The sequence below is a fragment of the Python bivittatus genome, unplaced genomic scaffold, assembly GCF_059951505.1.
Source record: "Python bivittatus isolate LINGU-HERP-01145 unplaced genomic scaffold, Pbiv_v1 ctg000980_np1212, whole genome shotgun sequence".
Lineage (NCBI taxonomy): Eukaryota > Metazoa > Chordata > Lepidosauria > Squamata > Pythonidae > Python > Python bivittatus.
Window position 1 is genome coordinate 12,499,975 of NW_028277125.1, and position 20,876 is coordinate 12,520,850.

At 39.6% G+C, this 20,876-nt stretch overlaps 1 protein-coding gene across 1 annotated transcript in view; it reads right to left on the reverse strand.

Annotated features, from left to right (window-relative positions):
• Positions 1-20,876, reverse strand: part of NAALADL2 (N-acetylated alpha-linked acidic dipeptidase like 2) — a 774,686-nt gene that overhangs the window by 573,687 nt on the left and 180,123 nt on the right. The window contains exon 3 of the mRNA XM_088131936.1: positions 2,280-2,342. The gene's annotated coding sequence lies outside the window, so the exon portion shown is untranslated. The remainder of the gene's footprint in view (positions 1-2,279; positions 2,343-20,876) is intronic.

Here is a 20,876-nt window from a genome sequence, read left to right on the forward strand (position 1 = left end):
GGAGGGGAGAGAGAAAGACAGCTGCTTTTCTGTGATGTTGCCTATAAAAATTGGATTTCACCATAGAATTAGTGTTGTCTTTAATTTCATGCCAAGAACATAGATATCTGACATAAATAGCTCTATTACAAAAAGAACATTGCAGGTTTTATTTTGATTTCATTATTTTATAACTTTGTATGTGTGATAGGGTGGGATAATATGTCCTGGGGAGACTAAGTCGATCAGACATCCAAGGCTGCTGGAGCTAACAATGAGTACATTGGCCTGAAGAAACTACAGTTCAAGTCCATCATAGATTCATCGAGTGATTTAGGGCCATTCACTTTCTCTCAGCCAACCTATATCACAGAGTTGTGAGGATCAAATGAGGAATAGCTCCATACATGCATCCTTGAGTTCCTTAGAGAAAAGGTGGAATATAAACGTAAAAACATATAAAACATATAATTATGTTTGAACTGAATCAAGCTATTATTCCATCTTTCAACTGAAGAGTGGTTTTCTGGAGAAAGTTCCTATTACTTCTTACAGAGCTTGTCCTAATGCATTTGGAGGTCTTGAGGAAGAAGAGCCAGTGCTAACACCTTTGTCCCTTCTCTTCAACTTCAAGTTGTTGGTTCACCTGATGACTAAAGACTCTGTTATGACTTCCAGACAGGTGGGTGAATGTGTATCAGGAGTTGCGCTTTTCTCATAGAGGGAGAGAAAGATGTGGATAGTGCTTTTAGAAGTGGCTAATCGAGAAAGCATCATGGTGAGAATTGTGAGTGCACAAGAGTGCACATCCAACATGATGTGGCACCAAACAGAAGGTTGCAGCAGGAGCGACTTCAGAAGCACAAGCATCAACACCAGCAACAGAGGCTGGCAGCAGTGCCAACTCCAACAGGAGTGCTGGCAGCCAGCCAACATTGGTAACAAAATTTCCCCAATCTAGCTAAGAGGCAAGGTTTTCTTGGGGGAAAGAGATGTCCAAAATATCAAGATGGGGGCTATGGCCATGCAACTGAAACCCCCTTTTTACCTGCATCACACGTATGAAACCCATAAAAAGGGAACAGAGCTTTAATCATGTGGTCATGGCCCCCATCTTGATTTGACCTCCCTCCATGTGAACTATCCCTTCCCAAAATTCGGCCCCAGCCATCAACAAATGCAGCTATAAGTGAAATGGCTAAAGGTTGGCTAGGACGGATGATGAGGTAAAAAGAGCCAGAATTTATCCATATTACATAGCTAGGAGAGTGGGCCAGAGGTATCCAGGCCCTAATAATTAACACAGGTGTAGGCCTATAAAAGAAAAAGGAGACAGGAGGACAAGGATGAAGAGAAACCTCTAGAAACTGCAGACATTAGATACAAAAACTCCAAGAACCCTGTAGAAATAACACATAGGCATGGATAGTATATAGAAATAAGATAGTAAAGCAAATAGACACCAAAATTGATAGATACAGACATAGGAACCATAGAAAGTTATAGAAAACCCTGAAAATTAGTGGCTATATCCTCAATTTTATTTGAAAAGCAACTCTTTATTTTTGGGCAATAAATTCTCCTCTGCCTCTAAGGGAAATAAAATTACGTCTTGTCTGTGGTCTGCACCAGTTTCCCAAAAGTATCTGTAACAGGACTTCTGTTCCTATCATTTCCAGCATTGTTCAGGTTGCCTTAGATTTCTGAGTTGGAGCCTCAAGTCATCTGGAAGGTACCAGACCAGGGAAGGGATCCTAGGACTTAAGGCAAGCCACAAAGGTAGTCTAGCAATGATCTCTAATCTCTCTTAATTGCATTGGAAACTAGAATTGTTTTCAGAAAAAGCCTTGAGGTTGAAGCAAAGCTGAATGAACTTTAGTTTTTGTTTAAAAAAAATCTCATTTAGCATCCTTTAAAAATCTTTATTGGGCATCCTTTGGAAACACTTTCAAGGAAATCAGTGTTTTTGAAAGTTGGCAACTTTAAGATGTGTGGACGTCAACTAAATACAGCATGCTGGCTGGGGGATTCTGGGAGTTGAAGTCCACACATCTTAAAATTGCCAATTTTGAAAAACACTGAACTAAATCATGGGAGCACTGTAATGTCTACCATGTATTCCTTTCATCATTTGTTGAGGAGACAGTTGTCAGTGTACACTGAGCTGCGGATACAGAATCATCTCTGGGCCTTGGTCAGGTTTGAGTTTTCAGTGCACATCAGATGACAGTGCAAGACTGTAGAAACAGTATCCAGATTGTATTTATTTATTTATGAAAAATGGCATGCTGCCTACTCACCTAAACAGAATATGGTTCACTGGTCAATTCATACTGGTTGATCTTCAATTCTAATACTGGATTCTGGGAAGAAACAAAACAAAATTCATGAACTTCAGAAAATACCACTGTTGAAAACAGAACAAATGACCTTATGGACCTTTGCTCTATCCAGAAGGGGACTTCGGTTTAGTCACTCCTAACAATGGTGCAGAAGAAGGAAGTACAGTGGTACCTTGGTTCACGAACTTAATACGTTCTGCGACTCTGGTCACGACCCGAATTGGTCGCGACCCGAATCAAATTTTCCCATAAGGTTCAATGTAAATATGGTTAATCCTTTCTGACCCCTACGAATTTGGTCGCCAAACGATTTTGGTCACGTCCCAAATCAAATTTTCCCATAAGGTTCAATGTAATTACAGTTAATCTGTTCTGAACCATATGTCGTTTTTTTTTAAAACCACACAAAGTTCAGTATGAAGAGAGAGAACACTAACCTTGCCCGAGGCGACTTCTGGCTTGGAGGACAGGAAGGCGGGTGGGGAGGCGGTTATTGCTCAGAGGGAGAGTCCCCCTCCCTACAGGAAGCCACGACCACGTGTCACGGCAGGGAAAATGGCCGCGGATCCTGTTTGTCACCCAATGCGGAGTTCGCGGACGGAAGCAAAATTTTGCGAACGGTGCTGTTCGTGACCTGAATTGGTCATGAACAGAAGCATTCGTGACCCGAGGTACCACTATAGAAGAACATTTCCATGCAATTCTCAGTGTGGAAGTCCAGCCCTAAGAGTCCACAGTGGGCTCCCATCAGACCCAACCCTGCTCACCTTCTAAATTCAGAGACAGTAAACCAGCTGTTGCAGCTGCTTAGGTACCAAAGATATTAATTGACCCCATTATTTTGTAGACTGAACCAAAATTGAAGTTATTTATACTGAACCTCATTGTGTTTCATGGCCATATTATACATTTATTTTTTGTTAACACTCCTAACACAATTAATATGATAAAGGTTGGTTATAAAATGATATTTTAGCACCAGCCCTGAACTTCTCCTTTATATTTCTGCCCTAGCTTCTGGTAATTACCTATTCTGCTCCTTAGCAGGAAACTGTTTTGTAGGCATTTTACATTAACTTAAATTTCATTATGAAATACAAGAACACAATCACCTTTTTAATAGCTCTTCTGCCTGTTGTTCTGAAGTATATGAGTACAGAGTGTTCCAAGTAAATGAATAAACAATGCCGTGTTTGTGTTTTCCATAGTGTTTATAGGACTACCAAAGCTTCTCCTGTTTGTTTGTTTGTTTATTAGTCCTAAAGAGCATATTCACTATTTCTTAGGAGATAAAACTTTTTGGGACCTTTTACCTCTTCAGAACACCATTAAAAAAAAAAAAAAAGCCGATTTTCCACTTTAGATATGTCTTCCTGACCCTTTAAAATCCCACAACTTGCTTTAAAAGGTGCTTAATGCTTCCTTTCATTTGTTCAAATGACACACTCAAAGGAGCATGATACCATCAACAGGTTGCCCCCCCCCACCCCAACTATACACTTGAATCTCTGAAAACAGCCCTTATATACACAATTATATGGAAGAGATGCTTAATGTCTCTTCCGATTCCTGCATTTTCATGGTTCCATATCTACTACTGCATACAAGTGCCACTCGTGTGTGCAGAAGTTCAAAAGCATAACTCCTATTGCTGTTTACTCCCTCCTTGTGCTCATATGTGGACTTGTGGAAGATTTTTTTAAGGAGACAGTTGTAGCTTACCTTTACGAATTTTATTTATTTATAATTCACAAGTATAAGGACATCTAATTCCTAGATAACTGTGGGCAGCATACAAATATAGAGCATCAAACACAATGGAAAAGGAACATGGTCATCCATTAAAATTGTAACACCCCTCACAGAAAGTAATGGTATGTGAGAAAGACCTTGAGAGATGGGGTGAAGAGATGCTGCCTAGGGAACGGCCAGATAAGAGAGAACATAGCCCACAACTTCATAATGGGTGGAGAAAGAGGCTCAGAAGGGACCCTCCCTAACTTCTCAGGCTGTAAAGGAGATGGAGGGAGATTTGTACTTTGAGACTTGCAAGATTCTGTTAATGTAGCCTTACAATAGAATTAGCTCATCTGGTCAGTTTGGTTTCCTGCTGGCCTACCTGGGAAGGTTGACACAGAGGGAGCCCATATCCCACCCAATCCCAAACCCTGGAGAAAGAGCCAGGTCTTCAAGACAGGTTTAAAAGATAGCAAGGTCAGGGCTGTTCAAATCAAGGTGGATGCTGTTCCAGAGGGCAGGCACCATGACAAAGAAGGGAGGCCTCCTGGGTCCATCAGATGACATTTCTGAATGGATGGAACTCAAGCATGCCAACCTGTCTAATCTTAGAGAATGGGCAGAAATAACAGGAGAGAGCCTATACCATGTATGGCTTTGTGGGAGGCAACAAGCACCTTGAATTGCACCCAGAGCCTGCTGCAACTCAGAGAGCAGATGTGTTACACAGGCATATTATGAGATACCCATAACTGCTCATGTGACTGCATTCACATTTAGCTGCATAGATCAGCTAAAGCTTCTGAGTGATCTTCAAAGGCTGCCACATGAAGAGCATACTGCAACAGTCCACACAAAAGGTGAGCAAAGCTTAAGTACTCCAGAGCATGAGAAGTCCTCCCAGTCCAGGAATGGTGCAATGGCACATGAGACTAGTCTCTGCAAAAGCCTTCTTGGCCCCAGCTTCCATCTGGTCTTTGAGCAGGAGCTGATAGTCCAGGAAGACTCCAGAGTTGTCCATCATTTCTACCTGGGAAAGTTCAACCCCATTCAGAACTAAAGATGGAGAGTCCCTGGGCTTGGGTGGTCCACATACCCATAGCCACTATGTCTTGCTAAGGTTCCACTTAATTCTGTTCCTCTCTTCCAGACCCCAACAGCCTCCAGGCACTGGGGCAAGACCTTGACAGCATCATTTGATCAATCAATCAGGGGTTGAGTTTCATCAGCATATTGATAATATCTGACCCTAGGCCAATGGATGACCTCACTCAATATGCAGATATTAAACAGGAGGGATAAGAGCACTGAGCCCCATGGCACCTCCCAAATCAGGGTCTTTAAGTTTGACCTTTCTGCTCTGGATTCAGTTCTGAAGAAAGGAGGAGAATCACAGCAACACCATGCCCCCTCCCCCAGTCTTGTAATCGATCCAGAAGAATACCATGATCAACTGTACTAAAGTCTGTTGAACAGCCAGGATAGTTGCACTACTCCCATCTTGGCAACACCAGCCACCAAGTGCCATCAGTGCCATCACAGAGCTCATGCTATTCCCTGGCTTGAAACCTGATTAAAAAAGGTCCAGATAATCTGTTTCCTCCAGAGCCCTCTGAAGTGGGACCCTGACCATCTTCTGTTCTACACCCACACCTGTATTTGTGTAAAAAGTATATCTCTCACAAGGAAGGTCCTGATCAATAATGTCATGTTAGATTATTTCACCAGGGGACAGCTTGAACAAGCCATTTAACTTGTAGGTGATATAATTAAGAGGCAATTAAATTGCCACCTTCAAATATTCAAAGAGTTGCCACATAAATGAGGAAGCAAATTTGTTTTGTGTTGCTCCATATGGTAGGACCTGAACTGATGGTTTCAAATGACAAAAAAGGGGAACACAAATAAGCATTACAAAGGACTATATAATGGCAGAAGCAATAATAGCTTAGAAATTGGTGGGCTGTCTGTCATTAAAGATTTAAGCCGAATTGGAAAGTCTACCTATCAATGTTGTAGTATCTGCATTGGGCTTCCATTAAGACTTCCATCACTACATACAGTATATAACTTTGAATGTAGCTATCCTGAAGAAATCAGTAAATTCCTTTCTGATATATAGCATGGGATGAAATAGGCACTGGAAGGGGAAGCATTTTGAAAAGAAATTTATTCCTGAACAAATAGGGGGCATTCACAAGGGGGAGAAGATAATTTTCTCCTCTCTAAATTGAAGGCCTCATGTAACCATCACATATTTCTGGCTTCTGTAAATTCTATATATAGAATGAATGAATGAATGAATGAATGAATGAGTATGTATGTATATATGTATGTTATGTATGTATCAACAGAAGATAATATATGTAGTTCAGGGTTGAACTGTGGAGTCCTTGGTATTCTCTGAGCTTGGTTGTTTTCTTGGAGACATTTCATTGCCTGACTAGGTAACATCATCAGTGCTAGATGGGAGTGGGGTTCAGAACACCTCCTCACCAGCAATCAACACCCAGATAAGCAGGGATTAATACCAGGCTTAACACCAGGCAAACAATCAAGCAATAAACACTACTTTAATCAAGGAACTACCAACTCAGACAAACAATCAAGCAGTAAATAACAGCCTAATCAAGGAACTACCAAGGAGAAAACAACACCCCCACCAACACTGTCTGCAAGCTACTGTATATAAACAGAAAGCAAACCCTACTCCCTAGTTGGATAATGAAACATGTGCAAGAAAACAACCAAGCTCAGAGAACACCAAGGGCTCCACATTTATTTATATATCAAATTTATATAACCACCCACCTCATAAGAAGTGATTCTGGGCAGTGTGCAACAAAGATATAAAACAATAAAACATGTCAAAAAAACCCTAATCATTATTAAAAAGTTTAAAAAGCATATGGCGCATAAGAGATTCCATGTTATGTCATGGGTCATGAAGAAGCTATTCAAAAAAAGACATGAATTTCCAGGAAGGGTGGGCTTATTTTAAAAACATCCTAGTTACTAACTAATTAACTAACTACATAAATACATCGGGCACTTTATAGGATTCATCTGGATACAAGAGCATGTCAAACCCTCAAGGCAACCATGTAAGCAATCCAGTCCTGATTCAAGGTACCCTCTAACAATTTTTTTTTTTAATGTTTAGAATTTCCAGATTAATGGAGCAAAAATGTCATCATGCCTGCAAACTTTTTTGGTGTCAATAATTTCTACTTTAATTGTTCAACAGGCAAATAGCTATTGCTAAAAGCACTTCGAAAACTAAAATAGAAACAAGAAGAGTAAAAACTTACAAAAATTATTTGGATCTCCAAGGTTATGCTCAAGTACATGCTATTCTTTTAAGAAAATACATAAGCTAAGTGGATATGTAGTGACAAGATTAAACAAGGGGCCATTCTACTGGGTATCTATTCATCAATGATTCTCATTCAGCCTATAAAATTATTATTTTTAATATTTTTAATAAATATTAATATATTTTTAATAATATATCTTGCATGTCTTCAAGATTTCAGCATCCAGATGTGGAGATTTTAGTAAGTCTTCCTCCTTCTCTATAAATCCTTGGAATAAGTGAGGTAAAAGACTTACATAATTAAGGTGTCCTTATCTAAGCTAGACCCACACTTCATAAATTCTAAATATATCCAAGATTGCCATCATGCATATATACCAGGTTTCTACTCCTCTTCAACACCCCCATCTCCGAGCTTAGTTTCAGAAACTAAGAATATATTTTTCTAATTATAATGGAAATGTCTACCTTCCTACATCCTTCATTAAAGCCCAGAGAAAAAGGAAAATATAAAATTAACATATCTGCAATTAAGTTATTAAGATATACACAATAAGACCATGCTGAAATAATTCTTCCTTATCTGCTCGAAAAATGACCCCAGTTTGCTGAATCTTCTATTTATTCTTTGGGGACTTCAGTGTAACTTCCCTGGTTGCCTGGCAACTGAAACTCAATTGTTAGGCCTACCTATTAGACATTAACATCCACCAAGGGTGATTTTTCTGGGTTTCATATATAGCAAAGCAAAGCAGTTTTATATATATTTACATATAAGTAAGCACAGTGGGAAATAAGGTGATTTGCACTCTGATCAAAAGTACTAGCAATTTTTCTTAAAAATGTCTAAAGGCAACCCTGATCATTGCTGCATACAGGAGGATACGTGGTCTTCTATGCTGCAATTTGTGTGAGGAATTGGGTGCTAAGAAATAGAAACCAAGGTCCCTACCAGATAGGGGAAATGTCCTCCATTACATCTTCTCAATATTGTGGGGCTTGTGTGGGAATTAGGAAGCTGAGTCAATTAACTGTCATACTTTTGCCGCTGTACTTCTGGATCTACAAGACAGTTTCCTACTGGTAGGAACTCCTGCTTCATCCCATCTCCCAGTTACTGGGAGTTCCCCCCTCCCTTGCACCACTCTGCATGAGCAATCAGAGGGCAGTTTTTCCACTCTTCCCCCTGTACCACTGGTAGCCCCACCTCCACCCCAGTAAAAGGAAACACAATAAGGAAATGAGGAGAAAGAGTTGGGGTGTCAAATGGTGTCCCAATTTTCCTACTCTGCCATTGAATCTCCAGATGATTCTTCCTTCTACTTGTTTATTCAACCCAAGCCTCAGAGAGCAGCAATGAGGGCATTTGAATGCCTCCACGAATACTCACCAGGTAAGAGGAATGGGGCTGCTGAAGTATGTGGAAGTGCCCTAAAACAGTATTTCTTGCAGAAATCCAAGAGGTACCTCTAGTCAACATGATATTAATGCCAGTTAGAACTATATTAATAGAGTAACTGCTTAGTCCTGCCAAACCCTGGCAGGAGTTCCTCTCATGGGTCCTTCTACTCTGGAATTCCCACTATGTCCCCAGAAAATATTGTTGTCTTAGGAGAAAAACCATATCTTCTCTTCACTGATATGAATCAAAATAGAATGGTTCAAAACCTACTTCAGGGTGGCCTGGGATCTGTTGAATCTAAGCCCCTCTATTATCCTACCATGGTCTCAGACTAGACTCCATAACTCTGCTTGTCTGATATGAAGGACTGTATTTTCCTTCTATTCGTTTCACTGGTTTGAAAACTGGGATGTATGTAAGAACCGAGAAGGCTTATGAAGAAATAGTTCTTCTACCATGTAACTGTCCTCTCCATAAATTGCTTACAAAATTGCATTAGAAAAATGATGGTGCTGCTGCTGCTGCTTATAGTGATTATGAGCTGCTGAATTTGTGTATCATCTAGAAGACAAAAAGGAAATTTTTTAAAAAGAAAGACCTCAGAGCAGCACTCTGAACCTCTGTTTAAATCCTTCAAAATAAACAAACCAAAAGAATAACAAAACCTAGAAAAAAATGTCTCTGGAGCATTTCTGATACACACACACACACACACACACACACAAAATGAGATATATATTATTCATTTTATCAGTTGATATTTATATGTACTTCCATAATACACAGTGCACAAAACATTTCTAACCTGAAAACCTTCTTAAATGACAAAAGGTACTATTATACCATGTTAAGGTACAGAAATGCAGCCAAGACTGGCAGGAATCCAATTTTGTTTAATGGGCTATGCTGTGTTGAAATGGGAGGATTGCACATGTACCCATTTTCACACAGAAACTTAATTCTCTAAGTGTAATAACACTTACCACAGATTGAGCCATCCATTTGAATATTGCTTTGCATACACATATAGTGGCTTTTGCTAAATTCAAGTATTCTGGATAGGATTTGCTTTACTTTCCATGCCATGAAAACTGCCCCAAGAAGAGAAGTTAGCTATCCTACAAATTCTTGGGGCAGTTTACATGCCATGGATAACTTACTATAAAGTTATGGGTCTTTAAAAAAAAAATCATAAAAGTCAGTAAGATTCAATAACAAACTCTCACTGTTTTGAAAATGGTCACTTCTCATTATTTTATTTTATTTTATTTTATTTTATTTTATTTTATTATTTATTTATTATTTTATTATTTTAGCATCCAGACATCAGAGTCATTCATCTTCAAATATCTCATTCTTAAAAATATCCTAACAACATACTTCTGAGGTGGAGGAAAAAGAATATTGTGCATATATTCACAGACTGCAGAGTTGGCAAGACTGCTTTTTAAGTAAGCCGTTCACTTCTCAGACTAAATTAATGAAATCCCTAGGATTTCGGTAGCTCCCTAAACAAAACTGGATTCCATTTATGTTCTTCTTGGGCACGTTTGAAAGCATGATGGCTCCAATTAAATGTTATATCCCTGTGTGAATGACCAATGGCATCAAAGGTTGAAAAAATATAGTCAGGTCTATGTGGTGATAATTTGACATTGGCTGGGATCTGAGAAATAGTATTCACAGCAGGTGGCAGGACCTCAGTGGCCTTGGCTGGTCCAAATGCTGCTAAACAGGCTTGGACCTAGGTTATAACTGGGTGAGAAACTACCAGGGAATCCCAGGTCTGTGGACTAGAAAGTCAAAAGACAATGGAAAGCCACCTTTTTTGTACTGTTGTCAAGGTAAGCATATATAGTTACCAAGAGCTGAATTCAACTCAAGGAAGCTTTGGGATAGAACCACAACCAAAGAGTAACTTAATCTGAAAGATGAAGAAGAGGACATGATCAAGAAGAAAACAACAAACACCCGTGTAGGAACATGTCCATTCCCTGGAAGGCTTTGCTGTTCAAGAAAGGCATAACTGAAATATGAAGCCTCTTTAATTCATTCCTATCCTTGTGAATTTAGCTTAGGTGGATGGAATCCGTATAGGGAATCGATTTAAGCACTACGAAGTAGGAATTTCTCTCTTCCCATCATGGATCTGGCCTGGGAAGATTATGTGATTCTGGATTTCTAATATGGAATCATTACTGTGATTCCACAAGAAGGAGAAAAGGAAACCTTTCAACCTACTCTACACTGTGACTATGTGAATAGACAGAAAACCCCCGACCATACGGACATTTGAAAAAAGAAATCTAATCCATCTTCTTCCCCCTAAATAATCAAACAGATTTTTAAATTTAAAAATCCATAGTGGAAAAAACAGAGTGGAAATCTGCCCCCACAATGCAAGCAAATAAATAGGTGAATTTACCCTGATCTGCTCATCCCTACAGAGAAGCTGTCACCTGCAGTTCAGTGACAGACCATATGGAGCAACTCCAGACAGGTTTATAAAATGAATGTGACGGTACGGCCTGATTTCATTCCTTTGCCACACATGCTGGAGTGATCTACAAAATCATAATCTGTTACAGCCCCATGACACAAACATCCCTTGTTAAGACAGCTTGATAAATAAAAGCATGTGAGGAGAGGCTCTTTCATCATTAAAAATTATTCTTCAGTCCAACACATCAGCAACTTCATGACACTCCAGATCGACAGCTAGTTCAGTACACTAATCATTTCCTCTAATATTTCACACATTGCATTTCTAATTAACTTTGCATTCTAATCTCCCATCTGTCTTTTACATCCCCCACAATTGCTGAGACCAGGGTGGAATTCTACACTCTGGCAGCAATCAACAATCCTGATGACATCCTTTTCATTGCATTTTCTTTTCTTTTCTTTTTTTAAAGTATCAATTAGAACAGCATTAGTAGTCATTGTCCCTTCTTCACAAAGCAGGACACTTTCATGAGCAGGAAAAGACAATCTTTGAGCAAGGATTCACCATAATTTCACACTGAAACACTTACATAGTAAGGGGAAAGAAAATCCAGCAATGCAACACAATGAAGTCATGGGCTTCTCTTTTAACGTTTTTGGTAACATTCAGTGGTTGGGTATTAGCTATCCTATACTGTATCTATGATGATGATGATGATGATGATGATGATAGCGGCAATATACAGCAAACACATTTTGAGGCCCAAAAACTGAATGAGGCCTCCAAAAATCTTAGATTTTTCTAAGCAACTTCCAAAAGTTGCCAGCAAATTATTATTATCTAAATACGATAAATAAATAGATAGATAGATAGATAGATAGATAGATAGATAGATAGATAGATAGATAGATAGATATTTGTTTGTTTATTTCAGGCATAGACCAGCATAGGACTAACAGCATAACAATCACTCTAAAATAGAAATAAAAATAAAAATAAAAAATCATATTGATGGAATAACGTAGGGTAAAGAAAAAATTATTAATGTAAAATTTCAGAGTACAGGAATTAAAACATGAGAGAAACCTATAAAATAACAATTAATTTTACAATGACTAATTGAAATGCTATAGATAACTAAGATAGATAATTATAAAAGGACATAAGTAATACTAGAATTTATAAAACACCACAAGAATGTAAAGCTATGCTAACTTATGTTAAATCCAATACTTGCTAAAGCCCTTCTGGGGTTGGTTGAGATTAAGACAATTATGGTCCAACAAATTATAACAAAGAAACAGCAAAATAAAACATAGATTGGTATGTGTATATTTAAAAGGAAAAGAAAAAAGGGGGAAAGGAAAGAAATTAATAATTGTAATTTTTAATGTGACAGAAGAGAAAAATAATTAAGTACATAGCTGGATAATAGCTATATTTACTATATCTAATTTTGGTTAAACTAAATATACTGTGTAGTATGTGGGCCTTGATTTGCTACTCAAAAGTCCAGTATAGTCCACAGTCTAGAAGAAGTTGGGCACTTCTGGTTTAAAGAAAGTTCTGGTAAGAGAGAAAGAGGAACAAAGACCGAAGAAAATGAAGATCAAGTTGGAAACTTGGATACAGAATACAAAATGGTAGTATGAAACAAGCCAGGGAGACACTGTTAGAACCTGACAGATATTTAGGCTCTAAGGAGGAGGACCAGTTTCCCAATTGTCTGTCAACTAAAAGCTTGACAGCTACAAAAGTTTGTGAAAAAACTATTAAACAAAAGAGGAGAAAAGATTTTGTAAACCAGCCACTGTGGATGCTGTAGTCACGTCTGCTCATATACATTACCTGCTTACCTGATTCTTTCAGCCAAAGATTCCAAAAGAAGAAGCTGGGACTTCCCCATGCAAAGTTTGTATTTCACCTTTCTACTCTGCACCGATTTTCTTCCCTGGATAAACTGAAAGTATCATGAGAACTACCCTGGGGAGACCCCTTCATGGACCACTGCCTTGTCGTGGTGAAGGGGCTTGCGCAACTCAGTGAAGCCATGAGCTATACCGTGGGAAAGGCAGTAATGGGGTACAACCTCAAAAACGACAGAATGATCTCAGTGCGTATCCAAGGCAAACCATTCAATATCACAGTCATCCAAGTCTATGCCCCAACCACTGATGCTGAAGAAGCTGAAGTTGACCGCTTCTATGAAGACCTACAACACCTTCTAGAACTAGCACCAAAAAAAGATGTCCTGTTCATCATAGGGGATTGGAATACTAAAGTAGGAAGTCAAGGAATAATCAGAATAACAGGCAAGTTTGGCCTTGGAGTACAAAATGAAGCAGGGCAAAGGGTAATAGAGTTCCGTCAAAAGAACAAGCTGGTCATAGCAAACACTCTTTTCCAACAACACAAGAGACGACTCTACACATGGACATCCCCAGATGGTCAATACCGAAACCAGATTGATTATATACTTTGCAACCAAAGATGGAGAAGCTCTATACAGACAGCAAAAACAAGACCAGGAGCTGACTGTGGCTCAGATCATGAGCTGCTTACTGGAAAATTTAGGCTTCAATTGAAGAATGTAGGGAAAACCACTAGACCACTCAGGTATGAGTACACAGTAAAGGTGATGAATAGATTTAGAGGATTAGATTTGGTAGACAGAGTGCCTGAAGAACTATGGACGAATGTCCGTAACATTGTACAGGAGGCAGCAACTAAAACCATCCCAAAGAAAAAGAAATGCAAGAAAGCAAAATGGCTGTCTGATGAGGCTTTACAAATAGCTGTGGAAAGAAGGAATGCAAAAAGCAAGGGTGAAAGGGAAAGATATAAGCAACTGAATGCAGATTTCCAGAGAATAGCAAGGCGAGATAAGAAGGCCTTCTTACATGAACAATGCAAAGAAATCGAGGAAAACAATAGAATGGGGAATACTAGAGATCTCTTCAAGAAAATTGGAGATATCAAAGGAACATTTAGTGCAAAGATGGGCATGATAAAGGACAAAAAAGGCAGGGACCTAACAGAAGCAGAAGAAATTAAGAAGAGGTGGCAAGAATACACAGAAGAACTATACAAGAAAGATCTTAATGTCCCTGATGTCCATGCTGGTGTGGTCACTGACTTTGAGCCAGACATCCTAGAGAGTGAAGTCAAGTGGGCCTTAGGAAGCATTGCTAACAACAAAGCTAGTGGAGATGACAGTATTCCAGCTGAGTTATTTAAAATACTAAAAGATGATGCTGTTAAAGTGCTGCACTCAGTATGCCAGCAAGTTTGAAAAACACAACAGTGGCCACAGGATTGGAAAAGATCAGTTTACATTCCAATTCCAAAGAAGGACAATGCCAAAGAATGCTCAAACTATCGCACAATTGCACTCATTTCACATGCTAGCAAGGTTATGCTCAAAATCCTACAAGCTAGGCTTCAGCAGTATATGAACCGAGAACTACTGGATGTAAAAGCTGGGTTTCGAACAGGCAGAAGAACTAGAGATCAAATTTCCAACATTCGCTGGATCATGGAAAAATCATGGAAGAGTTTCTGATAGGGGGAAATCTGATAGGGGGAAATATATACATACCCCTAGCTATACAAGATACTCTTTGGCTGAAAAACACGCTTACAGTCCTACTGTAAGCATGAGAGTTCCAGAAAAACATCTACTTCTGCTTCATTGACTATGCAAAAGCCTTTGATTGTGTGGATCACAACAAACTGTGGCCAAGAAGCAACAGTTAGAACCAGTCACGGAACAACCGATTGGTTCAAAATAGGGAAAGGAGTACAACAAGGCTGCATACTGTCACCCTGCTTATTTAACCTATATGCAGAGTACATCATGAGAAATGCCAGGCCGGAAGAATCACAAACTGGAATTAAGATTGCAGGGAGAAACGTCAACAACCTCAGGTATGCAGACGATACCACCCTAATGGCAGAAAGTGAAGAAGAACTAAAGAGCCTCTTGATGAGGGTGAAAGAGGAGAGTGCGAAAGCTGGCTTGAAACTCAACATTAAAAAAACTAAGATCATGGCATCTGGACCCATCAGTTCCTGGCAAATAGAAGGGGTAGAAATGGAAGCAGTAACAGACTTCATTTATTTGGGCTCCAAGATCACCGCAGACAGAGACTGCAGCCGTGAAACTAAAAGACGCTTGCTCCTTGGGGGGAAAGCTATGGCAAATCTAGGCAGCATATTAAAAAGCAGAGACATCACCTTGCCAACAAAGATCCGCATAATCAAAGCTATGGTTTTCCCAGTAGTAATGTATGGCTGTGAGAGCTGGACCATAAAGAAAGCTGAGCGCCAAAGAATTGATGCCTTTGAACTGTGGTGCTGGAGAAGACTCTTAAGAGTCCCCTGGATTGCTAGGAGTCAAACCAGTCAATCCTAAAGGAAATCAACCCTGATTGCTCATTGGAAGGATTAATAATGAAGCTCAAGCTCAGATACTTTGGTCACCTAATGCGAAGAGAGGACTCTTTGGAAAAGACCCTGATGCTGGGAAAGATTGAAGGCAAAAGGAGAAGAGGACGGCAGAGGATGAGATGGTTAGATAGCATCACTGAAGCAATGAGCATGAAACTGACCCAACTCAGGGAGGCAGTGAAGGACAGGAAGCCCTGGCGCGATATGGTTCATGGGGTCATGAAAAGTCAGATACGACTTAATGACTGAACAACAACACCTTGGGGAGATACTGTGCTGTTCTCTGGCTGATGTTCTAAAATGAAGTAACAGTAGAAAAAGGAAGCAAACGTGCTCTCACTCTTAATCCAAAATTAACATGTAATGATGTGTATACAAAGGATCACTTGTGGGCACAAAAATGCGCTATGTATTTCAATGGAGAGACTATCATGGACAGGTATTGTACTGATGCTATCCTGCGCAATATTGTATTTCCTCCAGTAAAATCATGGAAGAGTTTCTGATAGGGGGAAATCTATACATACTCCTAGCTATACAAGATACTCTTTGGCTGAAAAACACATTTACAGTCCTACTTAAGACAATGATCAGCTAATGTGCTTTCCATCATAAGCAGGAAATACGGCTTTCATTCTTCTGGATACATATTTGAAAACCACCTCTAAACCATGGAAAAAGAAGTAGCCTGAATGGGACCTACTCAATCACCACTGGGTACTATCATCAGAAGAGAGATCAGGCAAGCAAGGCAACTCATAATATAAAATATGGCAGTGTTCTCGAAAAGTGAAAGTGCAAAGCAAACCAATAGTGAAATTCTATTTTGCCCTTCAAAGCCCAGGAAGAGAATTAAGGTGACAATAAAAATGGAAGGAGTTGGAAGTGCTGAAGAAAAAGGTTCATTTCATTGGATGGAAAGGAGGAAAACATGTTTGACATCCACAAACATGGATGACCTGTAGAGACGGTCTTCCTATCATTTTTCCCCTTTAAAATAAGAAGATTTTGAAATGTTAATGGGTGTGGGCACATTTATTACAAGTACTGCTCAGTTTCTTACCAACTAGGCATGAAACATTTTTTTTTTTAATGTATTCTAAAAGCTGAGACAGAGAAGCTGGAAAGCAGCAAGATATTCATGGATTGTCCTTGCCTTAAGTCCACACATCTTCAAGTTACCAAGGTTGAGGAACCCTGGCTTAAGCTGTTGACCAGGGTCTTGGTTCACAGAGATTAAAGTCCCATGTAAGGCAGGTTGAATTCTTCTTGTTTTGGGGTTTGCAATTTTATAGCTGCAAAGTTGAAGCATAAAATTAAACCCACTTTTCCATAAAATATGTTTTTGAAATATTCCAAAAACAGTTTCCATAAGAGAGATTTGGAAAGGGAGCCCAAGTGCAGATGTTATCAATCTATATTGAGAAGTCACTAACAGAAAGCAAGATTTCATCATGCCCACTGAAAGAAACATAATCATTAACCAAACAGCATTATTCTCTTATCTTTATTGTAACAATTCAAAGCCATTAAAAAATCTTCAGATTTCTAAATGATTCTCCCCAGTTCATTCGCTTACTAGAAATGCTCAAGTAAAAACAACATAAAGAGGTAAACACAAAAGGCAGTGGGCAGGTTTCAGTTTCACTGGATTCTACTTCTTCTTCTTCTTTCTTTAACTAGAACTCCAAGGTCTCTTAATTGAAGCCTATCAAATAGATTAGAAATGGCAGCTCTTGGAAGTAGTCAATTCTGTCCTGGAATTCATGCCCATGAATTGTAGCCCCCTATCAGCAGCACATAGGTAAGATGTCTTAGTTACCTGATTAAACAACCATGAGAACAATGTATCTGAAAAGCAGTTAAGTGGTATGTTAATTTACGTATTTTTAGATTCAGCATCTGCCTTGCACAATGCTCACAGCCAAGACTCTTTTCAAGTAAATAATGACTCCAGACAAATCTATCTCTATCTATCTATCTAAACCAGAAATACAACAAAGTGTGGTCCACATACCAGCATCCCTTTTGTGATCCCAATAGCCCCTTAGAGGGGGTAACACTCTTCTGGATGGTTTTAAAAGGGGGGGGACCATTTGGTGGCAGCACCTAGCCTAACTTGCTTGATCTCCATAAAGCTAAGCAGGCTTGGACACGGTCCATCCTTGGATGGGAGACCACGGGAAATCTCAGGGCTGTAGTCTATTGAGAAAATTGGGGAAAAAAATCTGTTTTGGGAGGAAGGCCTGGCAAATCATTCATGCATTGTTATCCATGAAATTACTAGAGGTAGAGCTCAACTTGAAGACATATTATCATTCAAGGGGAAAACTGGTGTGTTGAGCCTTGCAGGGCTATCTATTTCACCTCTTAGAAATCCAAAATTCCCTGATTTTAAGGCCTATTTTGTATCCTCCCCATGCTTACTTTGGAAATATGGCTTTCAATATGCCATGTGAGGCTTAGTATGGCCTTAAGGTAATAAAACATATGCACTCCAGATACAAACTATTTGAAGTCTGTATATGCTACAAGCATATGCATCTGGCACATTTGTTATATAGAATATTTGTCCAATATTCTAAGGAATCTTTTTTCAACCTGATTTCATTCAGAATGTGATGAACTTCACTTGCCCCAATTCCCATAACCAGCTTAGTCCAAGCAGACTGGGCTTGGGCCAACCTGGCTGAGCATGATGGGAATTAAAGCTGCTGAGACTCAGTACAATTGTGGCAGGATATAAGTATGATAAATAAATAGATACCCAACAGAAAGACCCCAGTTGAGGAAAGGTGCTATGATAAGGTATAATTGACTTTATCACAGCACCTTATAAATTAAAGCTGCTAAGAGTCTTTATACAGTTGTGGCAGGATATACGTATGATACATAAATAAATAAATAAATAAATACCCAACCTAAAAGACACCCAGTTAAGGAAAGGTGCATGTTGCTTGTACATGTGAAACGAACTCTTAGTCTGTCCTGTATAATCACTGCTGCTCCCAGGTCATTTTAGATTCTAGACCTGGATATCCTCCCTTAAGGTAGCCATGCAATAGTTTAATTCTGAAGCACACAACTGACATTCCTCTTTTCTACCCACCCATCCTACAGGTAGTCCTTGGGTGACGACCATTCATTCAGCGACCATTCAAAATTATGACAGCACTGAATGCGTGGTACTTATCACCAGTCATAAATTCCAGCCATCGCAGTGTCCTTGCAGCCATGTGATTGCGATCCAGGTGCTCAGTGCCCAGCTCACAATTACAACATTGCAGAAAGCTGCAGTCATGTGATCATGATTTCCAACATTCCCTGCCAACTTCCCAGAAGCAAAGTCAATGGGGAAGCAAGTAGAAAGTTGGAAGTCATGACCACATGAGGTTCTCACTTAATGACCCACATGGCCCTCAGGTTACGATGGCAACTGGAACTCCTGGAATTGCCACTGCTAAGCAGCACTGTTTTGTGACATAGTGCTTTACAACTGTATTGCTTAGCGTTAGAAATTCTGGTCCCAATTGTCATTGCAACCTAAGAACCACCTGAACAGTTTGTGCCTTCTCCTATATTCTCTGCTTGCTAGAGCACACCAAGCAAAAAACAAAACTGATTGACAACTCTCATTTAAAACAACAGCCGCAATAACAGAAGAAGAAATAGGGATGTGAAGAGTTTCATTTTAATCTTGCTTGCCTCCCAGGCTGCCCACATCTTTATCAATAAGTAGCCTTTATTGTAGAAAATAATATCTTTTGAAAATAAAATAAAATTAAAAGTCATCAAATGGGCATCATCTGCAGGCTTGGTCAGCTCTCCACCCACAGCTATAATCTGGAGCCCAGAAATTTGCTTTAAAGCAGCAGCTTACGTCTACCTGTTTCCCACAAAGGTGTGTGTGTGGGGGGTCTGAATGTTTAAAGAAGTAGAGTGATTTCAAGTCTTTCAATTTTTGGAAAAGTTTTCTTCAGCACAAGTAATTCTGTACCCAGCCTGGAGCAACGCCAATTGAGTCTGATACTTTACTAGCTAGAACAAAGCAAACTGCTTTGCCAGTGGTCTAGCATAGAAAACTTTCTTTTTAAAAAAAAAAAAGCTAACCACATAATTTTCCCACACAGGAAAATAGAAATATTATATTGATTCCTCTTCTACTGCATCTGGAATTGAATGTATTGGACAGAAGGCATCTTCTAAAAAGCTTTGACCAGCAGGGCCAACACTTCCACATTGCAGCCTAAGCAAATTCTTAGCAAAATGCAGTGGAAGATACTTTTGTTGTGCCTTTTTACTCATCCCAAGTTAATTTTAAGAAGTAAACTTCTCTCCCTATTTTCTAAAATTGAGCAGATGGAAACTGTGCATGAGAATATCTGATATCCAGTAATGCAGCAATGGGGCAAGACTGCATTATCCACACTGACATGGGCAGTAATTAGGTAGCAGTGTCTAATCAACCATAGATTGCTTAAGAAGGCTAGGTTTCTCTGCCCTTATTGCATCTACAGAATTTGGGTCAGCTGCACTATGTAGAAGGATGGAAAGAAGGATGGGTTAGAAGAACCAGTTAGTATAAATTACAGTTGTCTGGCTGAGCATTTGCTCTGAACTGGAATCTTATTGTGATGACAGGGTCACATCTTGTGAAGTTTCCTGGGAAGATGTTTTACCTGTGAATCTCAAGGAAGTGAACAAAGTTCTCAACTTAGCTCAGCCACTTGTGCATTGGACCCTTGTGAAAGTGGCCAGGGGAGGGACTGGAAGTTGGATCCATGATTCTTGATGTAAGAAGAAGTTCCAGCAGCCCAGCCCACTCCTCAGGAGACCAGACTTGGATCCCATAGAAATGAACAACTACTGTTCTATTTCCACTAACTGTCTTAGTGACCTTCTGGACCCTATCAGGGTTGGGAGTTGAAAACATAGGGGGGTTTTACTTCTACCTAAGTGGGCAGGTCCAGTCAGTAATGGCAGGAGTTACAGGTTGAGCCCTGGGATGCTCTGCTAAGAGATGCCACCAAGCTTGGTTCTTTCTCCTATCCTGTTTAATATCTACTTCAAGTTACTAGGAGAAATCATCTAAAAGTTGGGGTGACGCATCATCAATATGTTGAAGACATCCAGTTGTACATCTCCACCCCAAGCCACGTGGGAGATACTGTAGAAGTCCTGACCTAGTACAGTGGTACCTCGGTT